The sequence below is a fragment of the Cervus elaphus genome, chromosome 20 (assembly GCF_910594005.1).
Source record: "Cervus elaphus chromosome 20, mCerEla1.1, whole genome shotgun sequence".
NCBI lineage: Eukaryota > Metazoa > Chordata > Mammalia > Artiodactyla > Cervidae > Cervus > Cervus elaphus.
In genome coordinates this window covers 46,447,534-46,471,988 of record NC_057834.1, presented here as the reverse complement: position 1 = coordinate 46,471,988, position 24,455 = coordinate 46,447,534, and the positions used below count along the sequence as shown (strand labels likewise).

The following is a 24,455-nucleotide window of genomic DNA, read 5'->3' as shown; positions in this document are numbered from 1 at the left end:
TCTGGGAGGGCTTAGCAAGAAAAAGCTTTCATTGGTTTCATTCCTGAACCCTCTTTTCCTTTCAGGTGACACCTGGGAGGACTCTCACCAGGAACCTGTGAGTTTCCCAGGGTCAGAGGTGCCAACTTCACAGGCACAGCTTCAGAAAAGCACCCACATGACTGATTGTCTGCAGCGGCAGCTGGACCAGCATCTTGACTGTGGTGACAGCAAAGCCATTCTTGGTCTTTCTTCCACCAACTGGGCCTTTACCACCAACCCTGATTCTGGAAACCAAGGACCACTCTTTCTAGGTAAGAAAGAAAAGGGGATTAGAACGCTCTGTCCATGTGCTGGTCATCACAAAGCTGTGGGTGGAGGAGGCAGAGGGCTTCTCCCAAACCCGCTTACGGCCCAGTTGAAACCCGTGACACTCTAACAGAGTGAGGTGATCAAGAGCCTGGGACTTAGGACCAGCTCAGCCTCAGGTCCTGGTTCTGCAAACTCCTGCTTGTTTAACTGAGCCAACTTATTTATCTTCCTAGGTATTTGCCTCTCTCGTCCCTCAACTGAACTCATGAAAATTCTATCTCCTTTGCATGATTGTTGGGAATCTTAAACAATATAATGTCCAGGGCATCTGATTCGCTAAAATTTGTTTGATAACCACTATGAATATATAATATCTAAGCATTGTGTCTTTCTGGTGCTTTAACGCTTACAAAATGATTGCACAATGGTTGTTTCCTCTATGGTAGCATAAGCTTTATTGTCTCCCTTTCTCTAAACCCCATCTTCCCTTGCTTTCTCAGGAAGGTAGCTTGGCCAGTATTTTCCTCTCCTTTCAACATCTGTCATCAAGACAATTTACTCCTGTTGGGTGCTCCCAGAAACAGTGTATTAGCAACATGCAATAGGAGTATAAACACTGGCCCTGCAACTCAGTCCCATGTTGGCTTTTCATATCCAGTTTCTTTTCCTCATTTTCCCCTCATTTTAATATAAAGGGCTACCCTCATTCTTGAAGTGCACCCATCAGTCTCTTTTGTGACCCTCCATTTAATTCATTCTCTCCACTCATCTCCTTTTCCGTCTCCTAGTCTTCCTCTCCTCTGGATCCACCTCTGTTCAAGTTTCCTTCAAAGAGCTTTCAGACCCTCACATCCATTTCATCTGGGACGTGTTCATCCTTACCCTCCCTCGCTCTCCATATCCTCCACTGGAGCCTGGGGCTGCCTGGTGCTCCTCCCTCAGGCTGTGGCTTCATGTGAGGATCCAGGAGAGACGCACGTCCTCAGGTGGAGCTGAGCTGAGAAGGAATCCCCTGGTGCAGCACCCAGAGTCTCACGGAAAGTGCTCAGGGAGGGAGGGGTGCAGAGCCTGACAAGAGCCAGTAGGTCTTGTGGTGTTTATTGTCTCCTCTTCCGCTTATCTCTCCTGTTCTTGTGCTTGGTCTCCCACATTCTCAGCCAAGACTGAACCCCACTGGCTCAGTCACTCTGTTTCCTGCTCACCTTCCATGGAGACCTGAGCATAAATCCAGGCTTCACAGCAGACTTGCAGCAAAGGGTAGTCTTAATGCCCTTTACTTTCACACCCCTTCACACTGTGACTCCCATCTGCCCTCCCCCATATCTCCTAGTTCCTGTCACCAAATACAGCTTCTTTCTCATTCTTCTTATTTTTCTATTTTCTTTTCCAAATTCAACTCATCAGGAAGCCAACAGAATGATCCATTCAATAGCTCAAATCCTTCATTCATTTATTCCATCAAAAACACACTCACCTTTGAGTTTTCTTCCATTTTTATCATATCATCTATGCCTTATATAAATTATGTATAAATATCATATGTAGTGTGTGTCCATATATATGAAGTGTATATTGATGCACATTTAAAAGTTTTCCAATTTAGACTTCCCCACTTCTTTTCTCTCATGAGGTTCTCCTTCAACTTCCACTTTCCTTCATCTCTTCCCTCCCAACAGTACAAACTACATCCTGTAGGAGTTTCTTGCCTTTGTCTTTTCTACCTAGGAATTTTTGGTTGTCATCCATTTTATTTTCCTTGCTCATTTTTGGCATTTGGAAACACGTTCGCCCTGTGGCACACTTAGCAATAGTGGGTAGTATGAGAAAGATCAGCAAAAAAGAAAATATAAAAATATCTCCATTGCTTCACCTACCCATGGGATTTCAGATGGCCTTTGTTGTTCCTGGACACTTTTGGTACCTGCTGTCCTTCTTGGGTGAAGGAGTAAGTCTCTGTAAATCATGAATAACAATGGATCCTGTTGGCTGTGGTTTTCTCTTCAGAGCTGGATGCTTCCATCAGAATGAAGAACCCTCGCAAGCTGGAAGGTGAGGGCTCCACAGCAAGCACACAGGAGCATCCAGTCTGTAACAAGATTAAAGGCTTAAGTGTCCTGAAACAGAAGATTCTCAGAAGAAAACTGCTGTTTGGCAAGTGGAGACTAGCGTGCAGATTCCCTGGCCTTCAAGCTTAGGGTACAGAGGTAATCCCATGCACTTCTTCCTTATGCTCTTTATCTCTTATGGCTCAATCTCCCACTAAGTTTTCTCTTCCCCATTTGTTCACTCAACAGCTGACACACCTCTGTGTGGTCTTTCCTCTCTTTTCCGTGGGGGCTGCCACCCTGCAGTGCCCTTCCCTCTCACTCTCCTGTTTCCACTCTGACCCGTACTGTTTCCCCACTGCTACCGTCCTCATATTCCCTCTGACCTTTCCTATTAGCCACAAGGAAGCCCAGATCCATGGTCCTCCTCATCAGAAGAGCGGCATTTAAGCCACTGAAAACATTGGCCTTCAATCACACACATTCTTGGTTTCCTCACCTGACTTTCCCCCCTTTGCCTCCAAGTCCACTGCCTCTTTCTTTCAGGATCATGACTGAAGGAATCTCTCACATGTGAGTTGGCTTCTGGAGGAATGAACCTAGGAAAGTCCTTAACCCTCAGCTTTTCCACCTGAATAAGAAATGCCAGAGCTGAAGGAAAAAGCCTTGATTACTAACATAAAAGAAGAACCTGGGTCATAGGTGGGAGTGCTGGACTGGCCTGAGTCATGATTCCCCTCAGGCCCTGATGGGCAGAACTTTGCTAATGTGCAGGGGCTTCCAGGAACTCACTGGAGCTGGCATTAGGGGGAGGGCAGTAAATGGCTCCCTAAAGGGACACTGGGGAAAAGGAGATAGAGAAGCCAGGTTTTCAAAATACACAGAGCGTGAGATGGACAGCGCTCGGACCTCTCCAGTTTACTCACATTATTCCTTCTCAGTATTAGTCAAAGCCCAGAAAAATGAACTGAGTTGAAGTCTGAGGCCAGGGAATGTAGGACAGCATTATACTGAATTAACTTGGGCCACATTTATGAAGACCCAGGGAGATACACAAGAATACCAGATAATCATTGCTTCTGACCATCCAATTGAGAAGGCCAATTATATATGAGAGTAACAGCAAAAGACCAAAACATCTTTAGGGCCAGTGGGGAGAAGTCCATATTGGAATAGAAGGAGAAAATAAAAAGAGTGATGTGAAATAGTGTAGTCTAGTGTGTAGTTCTAAATCATGCTATTGTAAAATGTAAACGGGTTGGGTTTTGAACTAACATGAATGCCTTAACCCAATCCATTGAAATTCTGATTTTAAAGTTCTGAGGATGAGGTTTGGATATCAGTATCTGTCCAAGCTCTGCTAATATGCATCAAGGATCAGAGGACAGTGGACCGGATAGGATATAAGTAACCAACATGGCAATGGCCTATGAGTGGCTGCTTCCTCAAAAAGCTGAATATCAACAATTAAGGGGATTTGCATTCTTCTCTTAACAGAACTATTTTGTACAGCCTGGAGAAGAGAAAAGAGAGAAAAAGAGATGTAGATAGTTAAGTTAGATATATAATCTCTCTGTTTGGATTCAAGTTTCTCACAATTTTCATAGTACAATTTACAAGAAAAAAAACAAACAAACAAAAGAACATTACAAATGCCTCAAAGTATAAAATCAACCCTCCCCTTGCCACAAGAATGCAGTTTAGTATTTCCTTTTCAAATGTTAAAATGCACTTGCAGTTAGCTATTCACTTGACGTGTTTCACAGTCTACTAACTGGTCAGAAGAGCAGATGCAACAGAGTTTTTTTCACTGAATATATTCTTTATGCAAAAGCCCCCTAATGAGTATTAGGCTTTACCCTGCTATGTTTACCCTTTTACACACCCGTCTATCAGTTCAGTTAAGTTCCTCAGTTGTCTGCAAATCTCTGCGACCCCATGGACTGCAGCAGGCCAGGCTTCTCTGTTCACCACCAACTCCCAGAGCTTGCTCACATTCATGTCCATTGAGTCGGTGAGGCCATCCTACCATCTCATCCTCTTTTGTCCCCTTCTCCTCCTGCCTTCAATCTTTCCCAGCATCAGGGTCTTTTCCTGTGAGTCAGTTCTTCACATCAGGTGGCCAAAATATTGCACTTTCAGCTTCAGCATCAGTCCTTCCAATGAACATTCAGGACTGATTTCCTTTAGGATGGACTGGTTGGATCTCCTTGCAGTCTAAGGGACTCTCAAGAGTCTTCTCCAACACCATCGTTCAAAAGCATCAATTCTTTGGCACTCAGCTTTCTTTATGGTCCAACTTTCACATCCATACATGACTACTGCAAAAACTCTAACTTTGACTAGATGGACCTTTGTTGGCAAAGTCACATCTCTGCTTTTTAATATGCTGTCTCAGTTTATCATATCTGTTCTTCCAAGGAGTAAGCGTCTTTGAAATTCATGACTGCAGTCACCATCTGCAGTGATTTTGGAGCCCAAGAAAATTAAGTCTGTCTCTGTTTCCATTGTTTCCCCATCTATTTGCCATGACGTGATGGGACCAGATGCCATGATCTTCGTTTTTTTGAATGCATAGTTTTAAGCCACCCTTTTCACACACCTCTCACTTTCGTCAAGAGGCTTTTTAGTTCCTCTTTGCTTTCTGCCATGAGGGTGGTGTCATCTGCATATCTGAGGTTATTGATATTTCTTCTGGCAATCTTGATTCCAGCTGTGCTTCATCCAGCCCAGCATTTCACATGATATACTCTGGATTTAAGTTAAATAATCAATATGACAATATACAGCCTTGACATCCTCCTTTCTCAATTTGGAACCATTCCGTGTTCCCTGTCCAGTCTAATGATGCTTCTTGAGCTGCATACAGGTTTCTCAGGAGGCAGCTAAGGTGGTCTGGTATTCCCATCTCTTTAAGAATTTTCCATACTTTGCTGTGATCCTCAGGGTCAAAGGCTTTGGCCTGGTCAAGAAAGCAGAAGTAGGTGTTTTTCTATACACTAGCAGAAAATACTAGGAGAGACTCTTTCTTAGAGAAAAATTTGGGAAAAATGTGATGAGAATTTAGTGTAACTAAACTGAATGCTCTTTCACTTCAGAGTTTGATTTGTGTAGATGTCAAGGATATTCCTAGAAATGCCTTAAGGTAGATCCAGCATGAAATCACCTTCATAGCATTTTGGTGTCCACAGGATGCAAATGGGTTGAGACACAGTTCCACTCCCTGCTCTCTTTTTGCTCATTTTATTTTGAGTTTACCCCCTTTCCATTCATTCCTCAGTCTCTTTGGAGCAGGATTTCCCTGAAACACTTAATTCCTGTCCAGGAGGATGACCAAATAGCCTCTATTAACTGTTGACTCGTCCAGATGGGAGCTTTCCTCTTCTCCTCTACCATCCTGCAAATGTGTAGGAAGGGCCTGTGGCCTGGGTTGTCAGTAACAAGTCATGTGGTTTTGGATAGTCCTTAGACCTTCAAAACATAGCTCCTCCCCTGTAAATTATGGAACTGGACTTGCATACATTCTGAGGTCCCTTTTGGTGCTCACATCCAGGACTCTCCGGTAGCCTGCTTCTCCTCCTCAGAGGGCAGGGATGAAGAGGTAGAAAAGGGTTCTTTCTCAATGAGGATCCTCTGCTCCCATAGCAGTCTATTTCCAGCTGTGTATGAGGGACGCTCAGCACGTCCATCCCTGAATGTGTGGGAAAGCGTACAGATGAAGGGGATTCAAGAGTGAAAGGACTGTTGAGGATTGAGTGGTGGGGATCCAGTTAAGGCTCTGAAGCAGCTCTGAGCTGAGACGTCACCAAGCTCAGGTGGGGTGAGGAGGGGTCCTTCGATGCTGCACCGCAGGCTAGAGGAAAGTTTAGGGAGGTATTCCTTCTAAATCATGGATCTCACTTTCCTCTCCAGCCAGCCTGTGCTCTCCCTTCAGCTCGTCCTGTCAACAGCTCTATCTGCCCCTGGCCCCAGTCACCATGTGGCCAACCCTCCAGTCTCAGCAGGACCTAACAAACACTCACATTGCTTCTCTCCCTCTCTCTGTCTTTCACAGATACCAATTACTTTAGGAACTAAGGAAAGATATTGTCAATTTGAGAAACCACACTATAAAATGTACCTTTTCCATTTGATGCAAAAAAATATCTACGACAGCAACTCAATTTAAACCTCAGCAACACTGGAGGGATCCTTTCCTGAGAATGAGCATCCCAACCGACAACCACGCTCCACACCCCAAGGGACAGAATTGATGGGAGTCATCCCAGTCATCAGCCTCAGAATGTAATCCTCAGTAATGTGATCAGTGCTTTGATGGACACACAGTTTGGAAAGACGTTCACTCTTGCGCCTCTAAATATTCGTCCTCCACACACCAGCATGGGAACAATTGGAAGAAGACAACATATCAACCCGGTCGTTCTTTGCCACCAGATGGACTGTGCTCAAAGCAGACAGCATTTACTATGCATTGTTCTTGCTGAAAGTGTTTGTCCTGTGTTTACTATTGAGGTAGATATCAGATAACTGCAGAATTTAGACCTTTGAACCAGACAACTGGCCTGTCTTTCTTCAAAAAGTCGATGTTTGCACCAAAAAGACAGCAAAAAGGAGAAGAGATGTTTGAGGTTTCAAAGGACTAAAAAGATCGTGTTACTTTATTTCTTTAGTCCTTTGGATCCTCAAACCTCTCCTCAGCTTCTTGTCGCTGTCTTTGATGGTCGTGACATTGACTTGTTTGCAGAGGATAGGTCAGCTGTCTACTCAAAGGTCTCCATTTTGCAGTTGTCTGATCATTTCCTCATGATTAAATTCAGGTGAACCCTTTTTGCCAGGAACACCATCTAGTACATGCTGTGTGCTTCCTAGTGCAGCCTGTTTGGAGGCTAAGAGTGTCCACTTTACCTGTCACCACTATCATTATTTTAGCATTGAACACTGTTATGCAGAGGCTTAGAAGATCTGTTCATTGAAAAGACAGGCTTTTGTGTCTGTAATGAGTAATTTGATGAGTGGTATTTTGAGAGTGTATGAATATCATACTCTATGATGCTCTTTCTGTAAAGATTTCACCATCCTTTATTGATCCCTGATGTGTGTCAACTATCATATGTGTGGTATTGCCAGCTTTGTGCTGTGGAAAAGACAATCCCTACCCCTAACATATTATTAAAAATATTTTTGTGTTTCAGTGTGGACCCATGCTTTTTTAAAATTCAGTGTTATAATCCCTTATTTTCTTACATTTATTTTTAATTGGAGGCTAACTGCTTTACACTGTTGTGCTGGTTTCTGCCATACACCAGTGGGAATCAAACTTAAGTATAAATATGTCCCCTCCTTCTTGAACCTCCTTCCCACCACTCCCCCACCCACAGTCCATTATTAACATGATTGATTTTATTAATATAAAGACTCTGTTTCTCATGTGCCGTGCTGTGCTTAATTGCTCAGTCGTGTCCGACTCTTTGCACCCCCATGGACTGTAGCCCCCTGGCTCCTGTGTCCATGGGGATTCTCCAGGCAAGAATACTGGAGCGGGTTGCCATGCTCTACTTCAGGGGATCTTTCCAACCCAGGTATCCAGGCCAGGTGTCCCCCATTACAGGCGGCTTCCACCAGGGCAGCCCAAGAATACTGGAGTGGGTATCCCATCCCTTCTCCAGGGAATCCGACAACCAGGAATCGATCCGGGGTCTCCTGAATCCCAGGCAGATTCTTTACCAGCTGAGCTACAAGGGAAGCCCCTTTGTTTCTCCTATTCAGTTTTGTGTCTTAAACTCCTCTCGCATCTTTTCATCTATGTTTACCATTTGTAGTAGATGGTATCTTCTGTGTTTCTTTCTCTGTGATTTTCTTTTCTTTGTGTATGCATATTTGTGTGTGTGTGTGTGTTTTGCTTGGTATTTTGGAAGGCCTGGATAGCTAGTTAGTGCACTAACATTTTTGACACGCTAGTCCTTTAGTATTTTGTCACATGTCTAATATTTGAAGTATATGTTTTAAATGTTGTCTATCAACCTCAACTACTTACTACTGTGATGATCGAGGACATTCTTTGCTTTTTTCTTCTGTCTTTACCTACCTGATAGTATTATTACCTTATTGCATTATTTCAACCCAATCAAATGTATGCCCTTTATATACCATATTTTCCCTACCTTTTTTTGTTAATGTGCTAGTTGGTAGGGTAGAGGTAGGAGCTGGAGGAGGGGCCCACTAGGTCCTTTCGACCCCCTGGTGGCACAGGATGGCTGTCCCACTCTGGGAATACTAGCAGCCTCCCTGCAGAAGTTTGAGGGTGTACCTAGGCTGCCCTTACAGCAGGGCCCACAACACAGTGGCTTAATCAATCTACAATCACATATATTCAGTGATGACCAGATGTACAAAACTCAGTTTCCTGTCAATTCTTGATGAGTAGAGTTCATCTTTAAAGATTTCTCATGATGGTCTGAGGACTTCTTAAGTTTGATATACCTAATACTTTTTTTCTGTTGCTTTGATTCAGTACAGACACCTTGGCAAAATAAAAAGTACTTATCCACAATGAGTTCTATTGATTTTTGAAAAAAAAAAATATTGTCTTAATTTGTATGTTCTGCTGAGATGTAGAATGCAAATTGATGTTTTTTCACTGAGGACAAAGAGTGATTGGAGCTTCAGGATATGTTTTCTTTTAGAAAGCAAGTCTTTCAGCTCTCCTAGGATAGGTCTTAGAACTGACCATTCCAGGTCTGTTTCCCCTAGGTCTCTATAACATTCTCTCCGATCCTTTCTCACTATCTTTTGTTCATTTCTATTCTGTTCGATGTTTTCATTTTTAATGCAGTGTCCCTTATTAGTTTTGATAAATATGTTCTCTAAGTACCGTGTCATTTAGCCTTTTTTTTCAAAGAATTTTCTTTACCGTCAATTTTTTTTAATCTCTGCCAGTTCCAACTACTCATTTCTTCTTTCCTATCTACTTCTATCTCATGTTCTGCATTTTTAATTAAAATATTGAAGTTTTTTCCATGTGTATGTGTCTACAAATGCTTTGTTCAGAATAATTCAAAATATGGATGCCATTTTACATTTCCCAATGTTCTTTGTGTGATTTTGAGGCAATCTTCTTATTTGCTGAAATTTTTGACTCCACCTGCAATGCGGGAGACATGGGTTCGATCCCTGGGTTGGGAAGATTCCCTGAAGGAGGGCATGGCAACCCAATCCAGTTTTCTTGCCTGGAGAATCTCCATGGACAGAAGAGCCTTGAGGGCAACATACAGTTCATGGCGTCCGCAGAGCTAACACAACTAAGCACACAGCACTCGAAAAAACATAGCTTTGACTGGAATATAGTTGGAACAAAAGTTTAAATGTCCTTCCCTGGTTATTCTGACATCTGTGTCAGCTCTCCGTCACTCATAAATGATCACTGTGTCCCTTCATTGTGAGTCATTTCCCCTTCCTCTTTGGATACCTAAAAATCTGATGGAATCCCAGACATTGTAAATTTTGTTGGGAGCTGGATCGTTTTGTGTTCCTATAAATGTTGAGTTTTGTTCAGGGTTGCCCTTAAGTTATTGGTAAACAGTTTGACGGTCTCAGGTCTTGCTTTTATGATTTGCTAAATGGTCTGGAGCAGCTGAACACTCAGTCTAGGGATAAGAAATTCCTGCTACTGAGCTAAGACTTCCTTGAGCACTCCACTCCACGATCTCCTTAATTACAAGGTTATTATTAGTATTTCCTAGTGTACCTGCTGAGGGCAAGCATGACTGTGAGTGCCAGGCTCTCTGTTCTCTCTGACCCTGTGGAAGCTTTCCCCCTGACTTTGGGGAGTTTTCTCCCAGGGCTGCACTGATCAGTACTTTGCTGCCCTCTGGAGGAGCCTCCTTTGCAGGGCTCTCCTGATTACCCTCACCATCTCTCTCCTCCCTGGGACTTTGTCCTATGCACTCTAGCTCCTTTGACATCCAGGAACTTGTCCTCAACTCAGCAAGGTCCACTGGGCTGGTTTTCAGTTTGCTCCTGGTGCCTCGCTTGGGAACTCTCCACGCAATCAGTTGGAGCCACTGGAGCCATTGTTTCCCATCTCTCAGGGATCACTCCCTGTCCTTCTTCACCTGATACCAAGTCTCCTGAAAATCTCTGTTTAATGTCCCCAGTCTGACTTTGTGGTTTCAGCAGTTCAGTAAACTTAGTTTCTATTAATTGTATATGGGTGTGGGGACCCTCTGAACTCAACTTGTGAAAAAACCATTAAGATTCGGAAAGAGTTCTACATGGTACAGAACACAGGTTCCCACTAAAATCTTTTGAGGTCTGCATTTGTCAAACAACAATTAAAGACTTCACACAAAGTGTCACGACTAGCAAACATCTTGCAAAGAAATCAGACATCATTGAGTGAGTGAACAACAACTGCAAGTATCTCAGTAGAAGTTTTGTCTGAGGTGTCTCAAAAGTAATCACACCCCTTCATTCAATTTCTTAAAGATTGGCTGACCTGCCTCTTGAGAAACCTGTATGCAGGTCAGGAAGCAACACTTAGAACTGGACATGGAACAGATTGGTTCCAAATAGGAAAAGGAGGACATCAAAGCTGTACACTGTCACCCTGCTTATTTAACTTATATGCAGAGTACATCATGAGAAACGCTGGACTTGATGAAGCACAAGCTAGAATCAAGATTGCAGGGAGAAATATCAATAACCTCAGATATGCAGATGACACCACCCTTATGGCACAAAGTGAAGAAGTAAAAATTCTCTTGATGAAAGTGAAAGAGGAGAGTGAAAAAGTTGGCTTAAAACTCAACATTCAGAAAACTAAGATCATGGCATTCAGTGCCATCATTTCATGGCAAATAGATGGGGAAACAGTGGAAACAGTGGCTGACTATTTCTCTGGGCTCCAAAATCACTGCAGATGGTGATTGCAGCCATGAAATAAAAAGACACTTACTCCTTGGAAGGAGAGTTATGACCAACCTCGATAGCATATTAGGCAGCAGAGACATTGCTTTGCCAACAAAGGTCCGACTAGTCAAGGCTATGGTTTTTCCAGTGGTCATGTATGGATGTGAGAGGTGGACTATAAAGAAAGCTGAGTGCTGAAGAATTGATGCTTTTGAAATGTGGTGTTGGAGAAGACTCTTGAGAGTCCCTTGGACTGCAAGGAGATCCAACGAGTTTATCCTAAAGAAGATCAGTTCACGGTGTTTATTGGAAGAACCAGTATTGAAGCTGAAACTGCAGTCCTTGGGCCACCTGATGCGAGGAGACCCGAGTGTGCTTTCCAGGTTAAGAAGATTCCCTGGGGAAAAAAATAGCGACCCACTCCAGTATTTTTGCCTTGAAAAAATCTCACAGAGAAGCCTGGCAAACTACACTCCGTGGGAACCGCAAAAGTCAGATACAACTGAATAACTAAATCACTGCCAAGGAAACATAGATTAACTCTGCAGTTATTACTTAGTTATCAGGGGAAAGCACGCACGCAGTCCCCCACTACCATAAATTACACAGTCGAATTTCCCCTATTTGAGGAAATCGCAGAGGTCAACACACCCGGACTGCAATGGGTGAGCCTCGCCCTGGGAGAACCACCTTCTTGATCATGGTATCTCCTCTGCCAGGTAAGTATGAGTTGACCTTCCCCCTGCCCCACACAGCCTTAGACACGTTCACTGTACACACACGCTGACTTTGCCGTTTCCCCGCAGTTCTTCCACTATCCTCCGTACTCTCTCCTTTCCCACACCCCGTCAGTCCCTCCAAATAACTCTTCTAAAAAAAATATCCAACAAAATCTCATGAAAATTTCCGTAAGGAGGGAAGTGGCTCGCTAGGAACAGGACCACTTCGCTGCAAGATTTACATAAACCAACCCCATTCGGGACCTCTAAGGCGGCTCCTCTTCTTCAACCCAACCCACCCCTGTGGAGATAACCAATGGCGAGTCCCCTGTGACGGGAAGTGACGTCATGACTTCATCAACGTTAGCAATGGACATACTTACAAGGATAGAAAAGACCTGGGGCGTCTTTGGTGGCTCAGGGGGTAAAGCGTCAGTTTACAATCCGGGAAACCCGGGTTCGATTCCTGGGTCGCGAGGGTCCCCTGAAGAAATGGCTAACCCACTCCAATACTCTTGTCTGGAAAAATCCATAGATGGCGATCCTGGTAGGCTACAATCTATGGGCTTGCAAAAAGTCCAACACGACTCAGCAATATAACCTTCACCGTTTAAATGAGACATACACGGGTTTTTATTTCTTTGCACTTTAAAATTTTTATTTTTTATTTGGGTATAGCCAGTTAAAATGTTGTGGTAGTTTCAGGTGAATAGCGAAGGGATTCAGCCATACACATACATGGAGATACGGATGGATTTTGCCAGCCTCCTCGGAGTCTGACTCTTCGGGTTGGATTGCACGCCAAGGAGAGAAATTTAGGGATCGTGTTTACACTGATACAAAAGTTTTTAAGTAATAAATAAGTTGTAAAAACATGTCAGGAAGCAACAGTTAGAACTGGACATGGAACAACAGACTGGCTCCAAATAGAAAAAAGGAATACATCAAGGCTGTCTATTGTCACCCTGCTTATTTAACTTATATGCAGAGTACATCATGAGAAACGCTGGACTTGATGAAGCACAAGCTAGAATCAAGATTGCCGGGAGAAATATCAATAACCTCAGATATGCAGATGACACCACCCTTATGGCAGAAAGTGAAGAACTAAAAATTCTCTTGATGAAAGTGAAAGAGGACAGTGAAAAAGTTGGCTTAAAGCTCAACATTCAGAAAACTAAGATCATGGCATTCGATCCCATCACTTCACGGGAAATAGATGGGGAAACAGTGGAAACAGTGTCAGACTTTATTTTTGGGGGCTGCAAAATCACTGCAGATGGTGACTGCAGCCATGAAATTAAAAGAGGCTTACTCCTTGGAAGGAAAGTTATGACCAACCTAGATAACATATTAAATAGCAGAGACATTACTTTGCCAACAAAGGTCCGTCTAGTCAAGGCTATGGTTTTTCCAGTGGTAATGTATGGGTGTCACAGTTGGACCATGAAGAAGGCTGAGCACCAAAGAATTGATGCTTTTGAACTGTGGTGTTGGAGAAGACTCTTGAGAGTCCCTTGGACTGCAAGGAGCTCCAACCAGTCCATCCTAAGGGAGATCAGTCCTGGGTGTTCATTGGAAGGACTGAGGTTGAAGCTGACACTCCAGTATTTTGGCCACCTCATGCCAAGAGTTGACTCATTGGAAAAGACTCTGATGCTGGGAGGGATTGGGGGCAGGAGGAGAAGGGGACAACAGAGGATGAGATGGCTAGATGGCATCACCAACTCGATGGACATGAGTTTGAGTAAATTCCGGGAGTGGGTGATGGACAGGGAGGCCTGGCGTACTGCAATTCATGGGGTCGCAAAAAGTCGGACACGACTGAGAGACTGAACTGAACTGAACTGAAAACAGTGAATAGAAATACAGAGACAAAATAAAAGCATATGTATATTTCATGTGTGTAAACATATGGATTTCAGATTACATCTCAAAGTGCTACTCGGTGGACTTGTTTTCTGTGCAGATTCTTCCTGTTTCATTCTGAGGATATCCCAAGGACCATGCTTTTCCTTTGCTTACCATACAGAATACAAGAAATGAGGACTCTGAAATAGAAACTGATGACTAAAATAAGGGCAAGAAAGATGACGTGAGAGAGTGAGGTTTGCTTGGAGAGTGAGGTTTGTCTATTTGTTTTCTCTTACTGCAGAAGACTGGGTTAGACCTGAGGGCAGAGAAGTGGGAGGCTGGAGAAGACAGCCAACTTGTGTTTTCCGACCAGAGAGCACGGGGAAATGGAGTAACTTGATCCTTGAGGTGCCTTTGGTTTAAGGGGGAAGGTGACTTCTGGAAAATCTTGGGGCGAACAGCAGAGGAACTCAACATGCAGTTAACTTCCACGAAGAATCTTGCTTTCTGCCTCCCTCCCCCCCCCCCATTTCTATCTCTGCAATATCAGAAATAGATTCTGGCTCTTTTCATATGACATAAACTTAAATCCAGGGCTAGTAATACCTTAGAGAATCTCCAGAAAACTGGAGAATGAATTTATACAAACTGGGAGGAAGAAAAAAGGCTGATGAAAGCGAGCACACAAACCAAATGGAACGGACACTGGTGCCTTCTGCTCAGTGACAAACCCTCTAACTGCACAGCTGACCCTGTTGGGCCTGGGCACTAGACACCACCCGTGGTTCCATGACTTATGCGGCACCTGGTTGGTGTTCAACTAAAGATCTTGTCGTAGGGGGATTCTTCTGTTGTAGTGGCCAGAAAGAATTATCCCAGGGCCCACTCCTGTGTCTCTCACCTCCTATTAAATGCTGGAGTATTTGTTACTTGTAGGGAGTGGCCAGTGCCTGGTAATAGATCCACATCTTAGCCCCTCAGAAAACTAAGTGTGTGATCCTCAGAAGTTGCAGAATATGGAAAATTCCTCATCAAAGGAAAGGGTGGTTCAGATAGTAGTTGATCAAGATATAACAAAGGACAGCCCTGCAGATAGCCCAGTGAAGAACATTATAAATTCAGTGCCCCATTTGACACAGTGCAACCCTGTGTCAAATAGACCAGGCATGCACAACCCTGTCTTGGAGCATACTAGGCGTTTATCCCTGAGTGCAAGCGAGGTTTCAGCCTCTTATATGGGGATGGTTGTACCTCATCCAGTATTATTTACATTTTCTTCACTGAGAATTAAATAGCTTGAAAGTTCCCATTTCTGGGGATAGAGTAATTGGTCTAAAGGTATGGTAACAGATTCCCACCATAAGTGGTTTTAAATATTCTTTATTCACCGAGGTCCACTGTAGGAGTTTCCTATTGCTACTGTTACATGTCACTACATATTTAGTGCCTTAAAACAACACACATTTCTTATCTTATGATTCTGGAGATCAGAAGTTCAAGATGCATCTCCCTGGGCTAAAATCAATGTGACAGTTGTGTTGTGGTGGTTCTTGGAGATGCTAGGGGAGAATCCGTTTACCTTGTCCAGCCTCTAGAAGATGCCCAGATTCTACTCTCATGGGCTGCTAGTTACAACTGATCAAGTTATTCTCACAACACATTATTCTGACACCAACTCTCTTTCCTCCCTCTATATGATCTTTGTGATTCCATGCAGTGCCCATCTCAAGATCTTTAATTTAATCACACTGCAAAGTCTCTTTTGCCATGTCAAGTAACATAATCACAGATTCCAGGGACTCAGATGTGGACATCTTTGGGGAAGCATTAGCCTGCCACCGCAGCCAGAATCCTCAGTGACCACATTTCTGCTCCCTTCTGAAACTCATCCAGGTGAAAGGAAGTCAATCCACGGCTTCTTAGAATCAGCCAGTCAACAGCTGTGCCCTGAGCTCAGGCAGTAGAGTCAGAGAGAGAGAGAGAGAAGGAGAAAGTCTATGGGGAGATGAATCTGAGTAGCCAGTGCCTGGGAAGTTCCTAGGGACTAGAGCTGAGAGCTGCAAATGCCTTCATGGGGGGAGAAGGCTGGGGAGGGTGTTAGGAACTGAATGTATATCACCACCACCAGCACCCACCACCACCTAATTCATATGTTGACCCCTAATCCCTGTGGGGCTGTATTTGGAGAAAGCATTTTGAGGAAGATGTTGTTCAGTCATGTCCACCTCTTTGCAACTGCTGTGGCCTTCAGCATGCCAGGCTTCCCTGTCCTTCACATCTGGAGATTGCTCAAACTCATGTCCGTTGAGTCGGTGATGCCATCCAACCATCTTGTCTTCTGTTGTCCCCTTCTCCTCCTGCCTTCTATCTTTAAGGAAGTAATTAAGGTGGTTCAGACGGTAAAGCGTCTGCCTACAATGCGGGAATCTGGGTTTGATTCCTGGGCCTGGAGGATCCCCTAGAGAAGGAAAGGGCAACCCACTCCAGTACTCTTGCCTGGAAAATCCCATAGCCGGAGGATCCAGGTAGGCTACAGTCCATGGGCTTGCAAAGAGTCAGACATGACTCAAAGATATAACTTTCACTTGCATAAGCTTAAATGAGGCCATAGCCTTGGGGTCCTGATCTGATAGGATTAGTGTCCTTGTGAGAAAAGAAACCAGAGAGCTTGGGCTCCTGCCCTACCCCAGCTCAACCACAGAGAAGAAGCCCGGAGAGGACCCAGTGAGAAATCTGCTCTAACATTTGCAAGCCAGGAAGAGTGTTTGCATCATAAATTGAATTGACATGACATGACAGGAACGTGACATTAGTCTTTATCTTGGACAACCAGCCTCCAGAATGTGTGAAAACAGACTGATAGTTAAGCCACCCAATCTATGGTAATTTTGTATGGCTTGCCTGAGCTGACTAATACAGGAGGTTGCTTAACCATTGGCCTGAGAATCTTCTCCTACCTGGGCCTTTGTGAGATCTGCCCCCATTTTGTTCATTTCCTGTAATTAGTACTCACAGCCTGCTTTCCCTTATTAAGGCTTACCTGTGACTTTAGAATAAGAATTGATCACCTGGTTTAGGGTTTTATAGTATAAGTTATTCCATGTAACAATAACCTGCACAAAGGAGTTGGTTTTTTGGGTTTTTTTTTTTTTTGTAAACAGTTTTTGCATCTTCCCAAATATCAACCTGGCATGTTTTGAACAGCCAGATTGAGATTTTTGCAGAGTGACCCCATGAGAACATGTGGCCTGCATTTCCTCTCCTCCTGGGAGATTTCTGTGGTTTGGACTCTCCAGAGCCACAGACTAGGGTTTGGGTGCTGGTGAGGAATCTGTGGCTAGCTCTAAGGAGACCTAGGCAAAAAAGAAAAAATCCCTAGAATCAGAGCATGGAAGGGGGCTGGAGGGGAATGAGATAAGAGGCTGCCCTTATGGGAATCAAGAGGGTTGGAGGATGAAAGAGGTGGTTGGGCATGTGTAACTGTCCACCATGAGGTCAGGAGAAGTTCAAGAGAGAGCAGCTGCTATTCTGGGACCAAGGACTAGAACTTTCTTTGCCATTCAGGCTCTGGTCATCTTCCTCCTTACTCTGCCTCTGTTTTCCCCTCCTCCTCCTTTAGAATTGACAAGGAAACATATTATCCCTTAAAGCCTTCAGAAGGTAAGACAGTCCTGTTGACATTTTGATTTTAGTCTAATGAGAACTTTGTTGGCCTCCTACAAAATTGAAGATAATAAAAGTGTGTTCTTTTAAGGTAATAAAAGTGTGTTCTTTTCAGAGGCTAAACTCATGGGCACTTATTACAGCAGACATAGAACATCAGTTCAATGTGTCTGTTACATTCACTTTAGAAGTTATAAGATGGGGGACATAATGAACCCTGTATGGACCTGCAGGTTGTCTACTGACAGGTCAAGCAATATTGGTACTTCTTTGAAGCATTTCATTAAGTGTCTTTTTTCCTTTCTGTTTTTTTCCCCTCAAGGACTCTCATCCTATTTCCTGCACAGTTGTACCCAACGTGGTTCTCATTTACAGCAAATTGGAAGACATTGGTGATGACACAGGTTGATTTCATTTGTTTTAGAATGGGTTCTAACATGTAGAGGGAAATAATATAATTTATGAAAAGTTAAATATTGTAGAATACTCCATCTTAAAGATACACTTTTTTGCAACTTTTTTTTTAAATTAGGGTGAAGCACTACCTTTCAAAGGGTGAAACACAAAATAGCTTTTAGGAATTTTCCCCAAAAGTAATTTGTGATTTGATCCTGACCAGGTCTGAAATTTACATGATTCATATGCTGTTGTTTTTGTAAAATCTTTGTCCACAAAATGAAGTTTTTTAAAAGCATTACTTGAGTCCTCCATTAATTACTGATTATATCATCAATTCCTAGAGTCCTCAGCAACACTGGGATGAAGGAAAAATTTCTGGGATGCTTGAATAACCACAGAGCAAAGGATACTCCAATTTTACTAATTTATCTTAAAATAATAGTTCATATCTTGGCTGACTTTTCACCCATTCTGCTGATTCTACCAGTGAGTTCCTCTATAGTGACAGCCAGAGGTGCTGATGGAAAATATATAATTAGCTAAGTGTAAAAAGCAGAAGTTGAGGTCTTTCCATCTACTTCAAAAAGGGGGCATGTCGCTGTACCTCAGGGCTGAGTCTCTTGAAGGATCGTTTTGTAATTGGTGGTAGGGGTGGTGAGTTTTTTTGTTCATGTTGTTGCTTATTTTATTTTTCAACTGTTACTAGGAATTAACTGTGGAATGAGTGCTTGATTTTAATTCTGGAAGGCAAAAGAATGTAACGAAGGACATTTTCCAAGGAATGTTTGAAGATCTTCATGTTAATTTGTGGTTCAACAAATCTACTTTTTAATTAAAGATATTTAATTAAAAGAGAACAAACTTATATATGGGTTTGACTCAGTGTTATAGAACAATATGTCTTAAACTTTGATCTACAGCTTACCCACATCAGAAACATATGGTTGTGTTTATGTGAAAAATTCAGACTCTAGGACTCCACACCAACTAAATCTCTGGGAAATGGAAGCCAGGAAATATATTCTCGCTAAATAGACCAGAAATAGGAGGCCCTGGGCCTCTCCTACTGCTTCCGTGGGCCTGAGGAGCTGAGCCTGTGTTCCAGGTGCTCCTGTGGGTGGTTGTTAATGCAGATGGACTCCTCTAGGCCCTGGGGCAGATTCCAGATTTCACCAAGATGTTCCTTTAGCAGGTCAGCCCCTGCAGCCACCTAGCAGGACAGGAGGAGGTGGGAATGGAGCACCCTGGTCACTCGTGGGGCCCACACTGGGGGTGGGGCTCGGCCAGCAAAATCCCAAAGATCACCATCCTCTCTCACACAGACATCCAGAAGTTTAGGTGAGCTTGCTTGAAGAGTAAACTGGCTTCAAACACAGGACAGGTGATGCTAAGCAAGCCCCAGTGGCCTCCTCCCATACAGGGTATGTGTAAGGGATTGTAATACATGGCCAGTTACCTGGGCAACTGGTAGGTGTAAGGCGTTTCCCATTGTCTAGAAAAATAACTGAAGGCTGTGGATCTCGGTCTAGACCCTAGACAGGTGTGACCTTTGCCTGAGTTGACTTGAGGGTACTAGGGAGGAGCTCAATTAAGCTTAATTCCTCTCCTTGCACTGACCCTTGACTGAACATTCCTTCACAAGGAACAATGCTCTTCCTCCACCCTTAGAGAGAAGGCCTAAGGTAAAAGTGGGTATCTCATGGACTTCCCTGGTGGCCCCGTGATTAAGAATATGCCTGCCAATGGAGGGGACATGAGTTTGATACCTGGATCAGGAAGATTCCACATGCTGCAGGGCAACAAAGCCCATGCGTTCACCACAGCTAGTGAAGCTCATATGCTCTAGAGTCCTGGCTCCATAACAAAAGAAGGGACCACAATGAGAAGCTTGTGCACCATAACTAGAGAGTAACCTCCACTTGCTGCAACTAGAGCAAGGTCCTGCATAGCAATGAAGACCCAGCACAGCCAAAAATAATAAATAAATAAAGTTTAAACTGTTAGTACCTCATGTCAACTCATCCTGTGTGGTTAATGATTGGTTCTCAACAATTCCCTGAAATCACTTTTATTATGGAAGGAAGAAAGCTCCCTGAACTTTGCCAAAGAGATCTGTGATGTGGTCTTTGGGAGCAAAAATGATTGTACTGATGTCTGCTATTTAATGTTTCAACTAACCATCCCTTGCCTCATCAAGGCTATTGCCTTTGGTTGCTAAAGTTTTGAATACTTGCCATCTCCAGTCCTTTCAGCAGGTAATCCAGGTGAATTTGCTTTTCCAAAGGAGATTGGCTGATTCTATGTCCTGTTATTTGCAAACAGACCTTAAAATGCCTTTTCTTAGGTCTTCTACCTGCAACCCTGATTTGGAACTGCCAGTTCAATCTCAGTCACAATTATCTACTCCTCCATAAATGGCTGCACCTGTGTTTGCATAAAAACATCTCTAGTATGACATTATCTTTGTCTGTATGGCACTGAAGTAGGAATCTGACAGCTGATTAGAGAGTTGGAAAAAACACTCCAAAGAAAAGAACAAAAGATGCAGGAAAGAGCAGTGGGTGGGGTGCTGATGACAGACTCCATCAAATGCCTCATTTTACCTGAGGACAGCCTTTTTCTGAGAATCCCAGTTGTCTTCTGTTGGAACTGGGCTGCATCCCAGCATTCACCTGTGTGGCTGCACCTCTCCACCAGGTGGAGACCAGGGAGCTAGGAGTTAGAAGGAGAGTTTGAATTGGGTTAGTACACAGGGCACGTTCATGGGGTTAGGATCTGTGTAGAAACAGCCCCACATTCTGTTATAACTCTTGATGATGGAAGATGTTCTGTGAATGTTGGCACCTGGCATTCTGGAAGGGTCTGAGAGTGGGCTGCGAGGGGACCAGGGTGCAGGGACCGAGAAGGATGTGATGAGAGCACAGAGGTAGTCACTGACTCGCTCACACCCCTGCTCCGCCCCGAGGCCCAGGGTGGGGAGGATGAGGGGTGCACTTGGAAGGACTTGGCACTGCTAGGGCCCTTCCTTTTCCTCACTCTGTGAGCAGGGTCTAGAGGAGAAATGGAGGAGGATGCCCTGGTAGAAAAGAGGTGGATCCTAAATGAGACTTCATTTCACAGGCTGACCCACTCAGCTTTGTGTTTACCTGTGGGTTTGGAGTGAAGCTGGCACATGGAGGATCCTGAGGATAGGTCTCCAGTTATGCTCACTTCCTGAGGCCTCATCATGTACCACTGGCCACTGCTGCCCAGTTCTGCCCTGGAAGAGAGTGGGGCTAGGCAGTGTTGGGCACCATCCTACAAAGGAGACATTTTCCCTTGAGAAGCCACCTTGACAAGGGACTTGTTTTACTTAAGCTGAGTCATGCCTGTTGCTGCTAGGACTTCAAGGTCTTCATTCTCGGCCATTTGTTTAATGTTGGGGCTTTTTCCTTCATGAGAACCTCCCTGGAATTTTTGTCTGAAATGCAGTTTCTCGAGTCTTATCCTCAAGTTTACAACTGTAAACTGTAGTGTCTCTGGTGTAGATTTCCTATACTGTGCAGCCAGCACCCAGGGATTGGTACCTGTCTCCTGTGTGATATCACAGTTAATCATCCAAGGTTAGTACTACTTTCTCTATTTACATGATACATTCTTCTCCATTATACATGAGATCCATATGCTCAAAGAGGGGAATGAAATCACCATGCAAAGCAGACTTGGTATTTTGGTGGAGTTGGAATTTGCATCTTGGACTTCTGTCACCAGCGCTGTGCTTTCATTGTTTTCACATAGACACAGGGTAGGATCGGTGGAAATCGGGTAGGGAGCAGAAGACCTCAGTAAGAGTTAGTGATTCCTGGTAACTAGTATGGATCTGCTTGACAAGTATTTACTGAATATTCTATGTGGCAGGCTTTGAAGAGACTTTGGGTGGAGGGTGACTGAGGCTCAGAGAAGGCCTGTATCTCAGGGATATGGCCTGTAGCACAGGAGCCAGATGCTTTACAGAGAAGCACATCTAATTTTAAAATACAGACTGTGACGTATTCAACATTCATGCATTCCTTGGTCCCACTGTGTCCACCAAGTTGGTAAACACAGTATAAATATGGGACTACTGGGAGGAGTTTGGGCTTCTGGTGATTCAGATGGTAAAGAATCTGCCTGCAATGCAGGAGACCTGCGTTCAATCCCTGGGTCAGGAAGATACCCTGGAGAAAGAAATGCCAATTATAAATACAGGACTATTGAAAAGACATGAAATTCTTTTGGGGAAATGTCCATCAGGTATTTTTATTTTAAGAAGGAAAATAAGAAGTATGTTTGATCAAATGTCCCCTGAAATTTAGCCATGGGTTCCTGGTGCTTTTGGATACAAAAACTTGTGGTCAAGGTTTGTGTGGCAGCTATGCTGCCTAAGGGTGTGGGAATTTAGGCAAAATCTCCACATCTCTCTGGGCCTCAGTTTCCCCATCCGTAAGAGAAGGTTATTCCAATTCTCCAAATTCCTTTCCTGCTGAGTTTTTTCTGAGTGCATAAGAGACTGAGATGTATGTTAAACGTGCACTGGGATCTGCAGCCAAGACCTGATCTTGGTTCCTTCTCTGTGTGTCTACTATAGGAGCCTCAACTTGGCCCACACACTGGAAACACAGAGAGGAGAGAGGGGATGGAAGAAAGGAAATCAGCAGGTTCGGAGGATGAGAAAACCCCAAGAGAAGCAAGGTAATGGTCGAGGAGCTGTTTGCCAAGGGAGGTGAGGATAAGGACAAGTTGAGCTTGGAAAGTTCAACAGGAAGTGAGGAATGCACAGCATCATCTAAGTTCTCAAGGAGCAACCTGAGCTGAGCAGGAAGGACCAGGAGAGGAACTTAGTCCACAGTGAACTTGTGCACCTGCCGAGGAGATCCACACGACGGATCCAGTTGGCTTATACTGCTAGGAGCACCAATTCCAGGAGGAGGATGAGGTCTATACTGCTGGAAGCACCAATTCCCGGAGGAGGATGATGAGACCCTGAGGCTCTGCCCTAGACCCCCAGCCTGAAACGTGGAGGTGCCCACATGTGGATGTCCTCCAAGTAAGTGTGCAATAAGGTGGATAAATGGTGTTTGGAGAAAATTAGAGATCTTCATTCTTATCAGGGACCAGGATAATGGGACTCATTTCTGAAGCAGAGATGGTAATAATATTCTTCTGCATGTACAATTTTGAGGCTTTACACACATCATCTCTTAACTATGTGTTGAGTGCTTAATTTGCAGACAAGAAAAAGTATGTATACTGTTCCATTGTATAAATTTGTTAAAAAGGCAAATTCATCTAAACTGGCAATGGTTCCTTGGGGCTAAGAGTTGAGGGCATGATGCACTGCAAAGGGGAACAAGGAAAGTTGTGACCAATGGAAACACCCTGCATCTTGATTCTGGCTGTGGTTTCCATAGTGTATACATCTATCAAAATGCATTTAGTTGTATATTTTTAAATGGTGCAGTCAAGAGGACTCATATAAAAATCTACCACATTTCTCCATACCAGCAGTATTAGGAAATGAAATTCAATAAAACATAATAGAGAGAAACATCCATGATCATTTAATGCTTAAGGATACAGATACTGACGACTCCTGAAATCTATTGCTAAGGGAAATTAAAGAAGACCTAAATAAACAGAAATATACATTATATTCATAGATTGGAAGACAATATTTTTAGAAAGTCAAATCCTTGTTCCTCTGAATAGTATTGCAGCTGGCATTTGGGGGGAGGTATAATTTTGCAGGCGAATTATAACATGTAAGTAGAAATCAAAGTATCTCAATGAGCCAAGACTGAGAATTAAGTTTGAGGATTTACTCTACTAGATTTCAAAACTCAGGTTAAAACTACAGTAAGTAGGAGACTATACTGGTATAAGTAAACAGAACACAAATTGATGAATGAAAGAGGAAAGATAGAAAAGTTACCCACACCCATATTCAGTTTTTTAATAAAGTCACAAATATGCATCACGGGGTAATGATAGACTTCTCTGAAAAATATCTGTTGTGATAAACAGTATCAAGTGAGAAATTATCAATACATTGGGGAAGTTTTCGGTAGAAATGCAGTATAGGGGAAGGAAACAGCTATTTGGAAGAATCTGACACACGAGTGAACTGGAAAATGTGGGCTGGGTTTTCGGAGTAGAAGGGATGCTACCCGGGTGTGGCTCCAGCACGTACTGCAAGGGGGTCTGGGCCCGTTAGAGACCCTCTCTGTGCCTCAGTTTCTTCAACTGCAAAGCAGCAGAGAGTTATGTTTTTAGCACCAGTCAATTTTGAACAGTAGAAGTACCATAAATGAAATAATCATCCCCTCGAATCATGAAGGAGGTCAATGAAATCAGTGGGTAAAACTAAGTGCACACCTGAGTGCCTTTAACAAATAGATTCCAGGTCCCACATCAACTCACTGAACCACAGTTGCTTCAGGAGAGGAGTGTGCACTTGTCTGGGTGCTAACTCAGATTAGTGACTCTTACAATGATCAGCTTGGGGACAGAACACACTGAGGTGTATAACTTTTACCCAAACACAGAAGTAGGACAGAGC

The 24,455-nt window shown here is 43.6% G+C and overlaps 1 long non-coding RNA gene and 1 other non-coding gene across 2 annotated transcripts; one reads left to right on the top strand and one right to left on the bottom strand.

Moving 5' to 3' along the window:
- Window positions 1-247: 247 nt before the first annotated feature.
- On the top strand, window positions 248-6,589 carry LOC122676957. The gene is made up of 3 exons (XR_006335678.1): window positions 248-293; window positions 2,296-2,495; window positions 6,391-6,589. It is a non-coding gene; the product is annotated as an uncharacterized LOC122676957 (long non-coding RNA).
- A 5,217-nt stretch (window positions 6,590-11,806) lies between these two features.
- LOC122678642 lies at window positions 11,807-11,970 on the bottom strand. The gene has a single exon (XR_006336289.1). It is a non-coding gene; the product is annotated as a U1 spliceosomal RNA (small nuclear RNA).
- Window positions 11,971-24,455: the final 12,485 nt, after the last annotated feature.